Source organism: Zalophus californianus, chromosome X (genome assembly GCF_009762305.2).
Source record: "Zalophus californianus isolate mZalCal1 chromosome X, mZalCal1.pri.v2, whole genome shotgun sequence".
Taxonomy (NCBI): Eukaryota; Metazoa; Chordata; class Mammalia; order Carnivora; family Otariidae; genus Zalophus; species Zalophus californianus.
The window spans coordinates 40,591,835-40,600,960 of NC_045612.1; the positions used below are offsets into that span (position 1 = coordinate 40,591,835).

General features: G+C 41.3%; 1 pseudogene; it reads left to right on the top strand.

Moving 5' to 3' along the window:
- Positions 1–493: 493 nt before the first annotated feature.
- LOC113930990 lies at positions 494–740 on the top strand (annotated as a pseudogene).
- Positions 741–9,126: the final 8,386 nt, after the last annotated feature.

The window sequence follows — 9,126 nt, forward strand, 5'->3', positions numbered from 1 at the left end:
TATTGTGGGTTTTGGCAAGAGGGAAGTCTTGGAGATTGGTAGGAAAGGAGAGAGTGGTGAAGTGGAAAGTGCTTCAGGTGAATAGTGACAAAATAAAAGCGCCAATTCCTGCTTACCGTAAATGTCACCACACGCAAATCATTTAACTCCTGTGGCACAGTTTCCTTATCTCTAAGATGACTTGATGAGCTTCGGATTTCATTGTTTTTAACTATATTGTATAGATTAAGCAGGATCCTCGTTGAAGGACATTTCCCTGCAAGATGTATGGCCAATGATATTTTTCAGTGTACAAAATACTGTTCAAGGTTATGACTGCTGGGGTGTGAGTTTTGCCTTTTCCTTATTTTGTTTGAGTAAAGTGCACTGGTACTTTCTTTTCTTTTCTTTTTCTCTTTAAAATAGAACGTTTGTTATAGAATAGTATCCCTTATGGATATAGACGCAGAAATCCTCAAAAGCTTTCCAGTGGTGATGACCTCCTCACAAAAACATGCCCTTCCCGAAGAACCTCCTCCACCAGTCCCCGGAGGAGGAGAAGAAGAAGCACAAGAAGAAGCACCTGGTGCAGATCCCCAACTCCTACTTCATGGATGTGAAGTGCCCAGGATGCTACAAAATCACCATTGTCTTTAGCCATACACAAATGGTAGTTTTGTGTGTTGGCTGTCCTTTGCCAGTCTATGGGAGGAAAAGCAAGGCCTACAGAAGGATGCTCCTTCAGCCGGAAGCAACATTAAAAACACCCTGAATCAAGATGAGTGGGAAACTATCCCAATGAACACATTTTGGATTAAAAAAATCCTCAACAAAATACTAGCAAGCAGACTCCAACAGCATATTAAAAAGTTAAAACACCATGACCAAGTGGGATTTACCCTACGGATGCAAGGGTGGCTCAACATCAGAAAATTGACCCGTGCAAAACACTACATTAATAGAAGGAAGAAAAATAAACCCGTAATCATCTCAATTGCATCAAAGGACATGGCCAAGAAACTGAAAAGACAAACTACAGAATGGGAGAAAGTATTTGCAGATTGGATCTCTAATAAGGGTCTGGTGTCTAGAACATCTAAAGCACTCTTACAACTCAACACACAAAGACAAACGACCCAAATAAAAAAATGGACAAAGGATTAGACTAGATGTTTATCCAAAGAAGATATACAAATAGTCCATAAGCATGTGGAAAGATGCTCATCATCTTTAGTCATCATGGAAATGCAAATCAAAACCACAATGAGGCAATGAGGTATCACTTCACACACACTGGGATGGCTTATTACAAAAAACAAAAACAAAAACAAAAACAAAAACAAAAACAAAAAAAGAAAATAGTGAACACTGGTGAGGATGTGGAGAAGTTGGAAGTCTCATCCATTGCTGGTGGGAATGGAAAATGGCTCAGCCACTGTACAAGACAATTTGGTGGTTTCCCATAAAAGTTAATATAGAATTACCATATGACCCAGCAATTTCACTTCTAGGTTTGTACCAAAGAATTGAAAACAGGTAACAAACAAATACACGAACGCTCTCATGTGTATGGGGGTACTGTTTACAATAGCCAAAAGGAAGTGGAAAGGAGCCAAATGTCCATCAGTGGATGAATGGACAAATCGTGGTATGAGATACAATGGAATATTATTCAAGCTGAAAAAAAAAATGCAGTTGTGATACATGCTATGACATGCAGATGACCCTCAAAAACGCTATGCTCAGTGAAAAGAAACCAGACACAAAAGGTCACATACTGTATGATTCCAGTTCTATGAAATGTCCAGATTTTACATGAAATATCCAGAATAAATCTGTAGAGGATGAAGGCAGGTTGGTGGCTGTCAGGGGCAGAGGGAGGGAGAAGGAGGAACGGAGAGCATCTGCTTAACATGCATCGGGTTTCCTTTTGGGGCGATAAAAATGGTTTGGAACAAAATAGAGGTGGTTGTTGCACAACATTGTGATCATACCAAATGCTACTGAATTGTTCACTTTAAAATGGTTAATTTTATGTGATGTGAATTTTACCTCAATAAGAAAAAAGTTTTAAAAATAGAAAGCTTGAATTTGACTTGTTGCCTATCTACATATGTCCTGGAAAAAAAAAGTTTCTGCCTAGTACTTAACTGCTGGCTTATTTTAAAGCAAACATTTAAGGAATGTGGACCTAAATGGGCTCATGGATTACGTGCAGTAGGAAAGTTATTTGGAGACCAACAGAGGGGGATTAGTTTTGGGGCAATTTTCTCATTGTACCTTTCAACCTATGGGCATGCAATGAGGAATATTTTATGACTATTTAGAATCTTAATAAATTGCTGTGACATTCATGAAGTTAACTTTGTAGGATCGGACCATAGGATGGTCTTTTCTTCAGTTTTTTTTTTTTTTTTTAAGATTTGTGTGTTCTTTTCACAAAGTTATGCTTTAAAATGTTTGAGTGCTTTCTGAAAAGGGATTTATATGGAACACATGAACGATTGTTTAAGTACTAAAAAGTAGATACACGCATAAAAATGTACTATTTGTAATAGCCCCAAGCTGGAAATTACCCTAATGCTCTTTAACAGTAGAACAGTAACATTCTACTAACTAGTAGAATAACTACTAACTAACATTCATTAACACAATGAAATAATATACTGCAATGGGACTGAATGCACTGCCGCTACACACAATAATATGGATGTATCTCACAAGTAATGTGAAGTAATAAAAGCCAGACACGAAAGAGTGCATACTAGAGGATTCCATTACAGTTCAAAAATAAGGAAAATTACTCCATGGTGTTAGATCTTAGGGTAATGGTTACCTTTGCAGGGGCTAGTTACTGAAATAGGTCACACGGGGACTTCTGGGGTGTTCTCTCTCTTTTTTAAAAAAATATTTTTTTAAGATTTATTTATTTATTTGGCACACAAAGAGAGAGCGAGAGAGAGAGCGCAGAAGCAGGGGGAGTGGCAGGCAGAGGCAGAGGGAGAAGCAGACTCCCCGCAGAGCAGGGGGACCCCGATGCAGGACTCGATCCCAGGACCCCCGGATCATGGCCTGAGCTGAAGGCAGTCGCTTAACCAACTGAGCCACCCAGGCACCCAAAAATTCTTTATTTTTTAGAGCAGTTTTAGGTTCATGGTGGTATTGAGGAGGAGGTACAGAGATGTCCTATATAACCTCTGCTCCTTCACATGAATAGCCTCTCCCATTATCCACATTCCCCACCATACTGGTAAACATTTGTTACAATCAATGAACCTACATCGATACATCATAATCATCTAGAGTCCACAGTTTACATTAGAGTTTGCTCTTGGTGTACATTCTATGCCTTTGGACAAATAAATGTGTGATGACATGTATCCATCACGATAGTATCCTACAGAGTAGTTTCACTGCCCTAAAAATCTTGTGCTTCACCTATTCATCTCTCCCTCCCCACTAAACACTGGCAACCACTGCCCATTTTACTGTCTTCATTGCCTTGCCTTTTCCCGAATATCATATAGTTGGAATCATACAGAATGTAGCCTTTAGTTGTTCTCTTTTTTGATCTGGATACTGGTTATGTGAATGTGTTCAAATTGTGGAAATTCATCAAGCTGTGCACCTGATTTGTGCTTTTCTGTATGTATGTGGGGCTTCTATTAAAATATCCAAAAGTGGGACGCCTGGGTGGCTCAGTTGGTTAAGCGTCTGCCTTCAGCTCAGGTCATGATCCCAGGGTCCTAGGATCGAGCCCCACGTTGGACTCCTTGCTCAGGGGGGAGCGTGCTTCTCCCTCTGCCACTCCCCCCCCTGCTTGTGCTGTCTGTCTCTCTCTTTCCAGTAAATAAATAAATAAATACAATCTTTTTTAAAAAATTAAAAAATATATATATCCAAAAGTGAACAAATGAGCAGACAACACCACAATCCCTCAAGCTCACAAACCCTTTCGGCTAACTGCCCTATATCTCTTTCCTCCTGCTTATCACGGCCAACTTCTTGAGTTTTCTATGCACACTGCCTCTATTTCCTTACTTTCCTCTCATTCCTCAACCCACTCCAATCTGGCCTTCTGTCCCCATACCTCTCTTAAAATAGCTCTCACAAAGATCACCAATGGCCTCCCATGTTGTTAAATCCAATGGAAAATTTTTTATCCTCGACTTGCGTCACGTCCCAACAATATTTAATACTGCCGACCACTTCCTCATTTTCTGAAACATTGTTTTCCTGTGGATTTTGTGACACAATCTGCTCACGGTATTCTTCCTACTCCTCTGACTACTCCAGCTCTGTCTCCTCATCCTCCTCTATGCAGGTGTTAAAATGTGGAAGGTTTCCTGTAGGCTCAGCTCTAGGTTTTCTCTTCTCTTTCTACACTTCTCTCCTTAAGTGACCTCATTCATTCCCATGGCTTTCAACCCAATTTATATCCTAACTCCTGAATTACAGCAGTATCCCAGACTTCTCTAGGCTCATACTCATTTATTCATTTACCTAATTTACACCTCCATTTGAATGTTTCACAAACATCTCAAACTTAGCTTCTCAAAGACTAAAACCTTGATTTCTCCCTGCCCCAAGCCTTTTCCTTACCCATCCCAGTAAACTACACCAGCACCCATCCACTTGCTCAAGCCAGGGATATTTTTTTTGTATTCCCCAGTTGCTCATGTCCCAGATCTGGGAGTCCTACACCTCTCTTCCTAATTGTCAACTGTAGCCATGAAAAAATGGGGGGAAGGTGAGTGGAAGTAAAAGGATTCACAGCAACCTTTTCTGGAGCTTTCTCTGAGGTCTGGCCAGGTAAATATCTGTAGTAGATGTTGTGAGGCACCACTCAGATCCGCACCCCCCTCAGCCCTCCAGCCGCTGGAAGTGTTCGTTGCTGATGACTCACAGTTATGTCCCTCTCTTGACATTACTCTTAGCCAAAGGTGGCCTTGCCCGAGGTTGTGCCCTTTCAGGCAACTTATGGTGTGGTAAGCAGCACATATCCAATGAGAATACAGAGGCTCACACCACTTGCCTCAATTTTTGACAACGTTGAAAGGTCATCCTGGCCCTCGAGCTCCCTGTGGGGATAGTTATGGCTTTCCAGTTCAACTTCTCCTTCCCCCCAGTCTTGCTTTCCTCACTCCTTCACAGGCAGTGATCCCAAGTGTGCTCCCTCATAACCTTCCTGGTATGCAAATCTCTGCGTCAGAGGTTATTTCCAGGAAACCTGACATAACTAAACAAACTAAAAATGTACCTATCTAGAAGCATGAAAAAGGAAGAAGCAGCACTCCAATTTTACACAAAGAGCCAAGTATTAATATTAGGGTGGGGTTGAGGAGGGTGGAGCAGCTCTACCTACAAGGAAGACAAGATGGCTACAGCACAGGGAATAAATTGGAAAGTCTGTATTTTTAAAGGCACAGCTAACAAAGATTTCACCTCTGCTCAGCAGCAGATTTCAGCTGGATCCCTTCTTATGCATCTAGTCTAGGTTACCACTCACTTCTTTTTCCTTATAAAAATAAACACCTGGCGGGACACCTGGGTGGCTCAGTTGGTTAAGCATCCAACTCTTGATTTTGGCTCAGATCATGGTCTTGGGGTCATGAGATGGAGCCCCATGTCGGGGTCCATGCTCAGCATGGAGTCTGCTTGAGATTCTCTCCCTCTGCCCCTTCCCCCTCTCTCTCAAATAATAAAATAAATAAATAAAATCATAAAAATATCCCTCCTGGCCCACCACACCCCAAAAATGGCACTTTGCTCACAGCCACAGTATGAAAGGGTTGGTGGTGGAGGCTCCTTCAGCCTCTGTGCACATCTATCCCCAATACACACATAGACACACAGACACATATACACACAGAGTAGTGATTGCCACAGAACAGGGTCTAAAAAAAACTATACACCTACCTGAGGATATTTATATATTTTTTAAAGATTTATTTATTTATTTTAGAGAGACAGAGAGAGAAAGCGAGAGAGAGTGAGTTGGGGGGGGAGGCACAGAGGGAGAGACTCTTCAAGCAGACACCCTCCCCACCACCACCCTGCTGAGCGTGGAGTCCGACGTTGGGCTTGATCCCATGACCCAAGAGATCATGACCTGAGCCAAAACCAAGAGTCGGACGCTTAACCGACTGAGCCACCCAGGTGCTCTGAGGATATTTATGTTTTTGAAAAAAATCACGAAAGGGGAAGACAATACTCCAACTCAAGAATTAAGAGTTTAAACTGGTTTTCTACAAACAGCTTTATAGTTTTGGCTCTTATATTTAAGTGTCAGATTCATTGAGGTAATTTTTGTATATGGTGTGAGGTAGGGGTTCAAATTCATTCTTCTGCATATAAATACCCACTTGTTCCAGCACTGTTTTTTGAAAAGACTGTTCTTGAGCCATTGAAATGTACTGGCACCCTTGTCAAGAATCAATTGACCATAAATGGTAGATCTGGCATTTAATTCTTTCTTTAAAAATCATTTGTTATGTTCTCTAAGGCAGAAGTACTATATGTTCAGGGCACATGGCCGGCTCTTTTGGTGGAGCATGCAACTCTTGATCTCAGGGTCATGAGTTCATGCCCCACATTGGGCATGGAGGCTACTAAGAAAATGTCATGAATGTTCATTACAGAAAGATACATGTGAGCGGGTGCCTGGGTGGCTCAGTTGGTTAAGTGACTGCCTTCGGCTCAGGTCATGATCCTGGAGTCCCGGGATCGAGTCCCACATTGGGCTCCCTTCTCAGCGGGGAGTCTGCTTCTCCCTCTGACCCTCTTCCCTCTCATGCTCTCTATTTCTCATTCTCTCTCAAATGGGTAAATAAAATCTTTAAAAAAAAAAAAAGAAAAAAGATACATGTGAACAAAAATGAAGATCATGTATCATTCCGCCTTCTAATCTCAATGTCACACAATCTATTACTGTTAACATTTTAAAAATATCCTTCCAGACTGTTTTCTGAAATGCAGTGTTTTATAAAAATGATATTATACTATAATGCTGATTTGTATCTTGCTTTTATAAAAAAGCTTCATAGTGCCATTGATATATTTCCATGTCAGCAAATATAGATCCATACCACATCATTGGTTTCATTGAATTCATGACAGCCCATAGTATGGATGTGCCTTAATTTTTTTAACACTTTCTCCTATTGTTAGAAATTAGGTAGTTTCCACTGTTTCCCAATGTAGCATAGCTGTCATGAACATCCTTATGCATACATCTTTACACACCTGTCCAGTTATTCAGAGGTAGCAAACTGCCAACCCACTGGCTGATTTCTGCTCACAGTTGTGTTTCTTTGGACAGCACATCTTTTTAAATAAAAAAAAGTTATGTTGAATTTGGATGATCTGTTAGGATACATTCCTAGAAATAGGATTGCTGGGTTTCATAGCATTCAGTTCTGATTTAGCAAGGTTCTGCTATTTGCTTGTCCCCAAATGATCATTGGACTCTCTCCCGGGGCTAGTGCCATATTGGGTGGGTGGAAGACAGAGAGGATGGTGTAAGGCAAGCCTTACAATGATTCTCTGAGTTTACTGATGTCTTGACCCAAAAAGTTCTCTTTGGGGATGTAGTATATCAAACCAGGAGGACTACTGTATTAAGTACCAAAAGATCTGGATCTAGCTATCCAACTCTGCTATTATTATATAGCTCTGTGACTTGGGGATAGCTATTTAACCTCTCTCAGTCTCATTTCCTTATGAGATTGTTAGAATCAAATGAGATATTGTGTGAAACACAGTTTGAGAAGCACAGAGTCTTATATAATTATAAGGCAGTGCTTGGTTTTGTAAAATGCCAAAAGCGTGTTTACACGGGGTCAAGCAGACCTAAGCTTAGAGTGTAAAGCCTTGTCCACTGTCAGAACCCTGCTTTTAGAGGAGCTAGTTTCCAAGGATAGACATGATTCTAGGTTGCCAGGATCTGATCTGGTGCTCTTCAGTTCTACAGTCATTTACGGATGGTTTCACACGCCAGATATTGTGGGTACAAAGATGATTTTGATTAGTTCTTGTCTTCGCGGAGCTTAACAGTCCACTAGGAAGAGACAAATATGTATTGAGATCATCAGACAACAGAGGGATAAAGGATGTAATAGAGGAGCGAGCCAAGACTGCAATGCATAGGAGAAACACTCGGGGGCCTTTTGAGGCAGGGTTCCACAAATAGCATTGAGGAGGAGAAAGGATCAGGTGTGTGTGTGTGTGTGTGTGTGTGTGTGTGCGCGTGCGCACACACACACACACACACACACACACACAGAGGTGCGTGGTAGTCTATGCCAGTTGAGCCAATCTAGGGCTAGACTTTATCTTAGACTCTGTGCTCATTTCTATACATTTACATTTTCTTTTTTTAGTTTTGTGTTTCCCTTCATTTCCTAGTCAAGTTCTTTTTGAAAAATGCTAATCTGGTCTTAGCTGTACTAACAGGAAAAAAGATTTGGCTACACCCATGCCAAGAGACTTGGAGAACCCAGAGTGTTCTGGAAGCCACTCTTGCTGGTAAAATAAAGAGCCCATTTGCAAACTAAGGAAGAGCCTGGAGGCACGCCTTCCTCCCTCCATGCGGGCTGCTTCGTCTTGTGTTCTTGCCGGATCATTTCCAGACCCATCACCCTCCTCCAACCATTTGTCTCCTGCCACCCTGGCAGTAGCAACCACAGATTTTAGAAAAAGCCAGCCAGACATCTTCTTGCTCTTCACTCTAGCCCACCTCCTTCCCCCAGTTTGGGTCATCTGAACTTTTCCACTACAAATAAAAAAAACAAACGCAATGATTATTGAAGCCAGAGGAAATAAAGGATGTTGTTCTACTCTTAATGCTTATTAAATTTGGACTTAATCTTCTTCGTCGCAATTAAGCCTTTAAACCAGCCAATATACTTAAACGAGGTGAAATGAAAAGACTTACTGTAAGAGATGACAGGAGGCTCTTCGGGAAATTAAAATCTCCAGAGATTTCCAAAGTGAGAGTTACTGAGCCAGGAAGGGGAAAGAAAGAAAAGGGTTTTTAAAGCTTCATAAACAGGATGCCAATTAGGCCCTGGGATTAAAAAGCTAGGTGATGTCAGTGTTATCAATGGGAGGAGGGGTTAACTGGAACCAGGGAATTAATAAGCACTG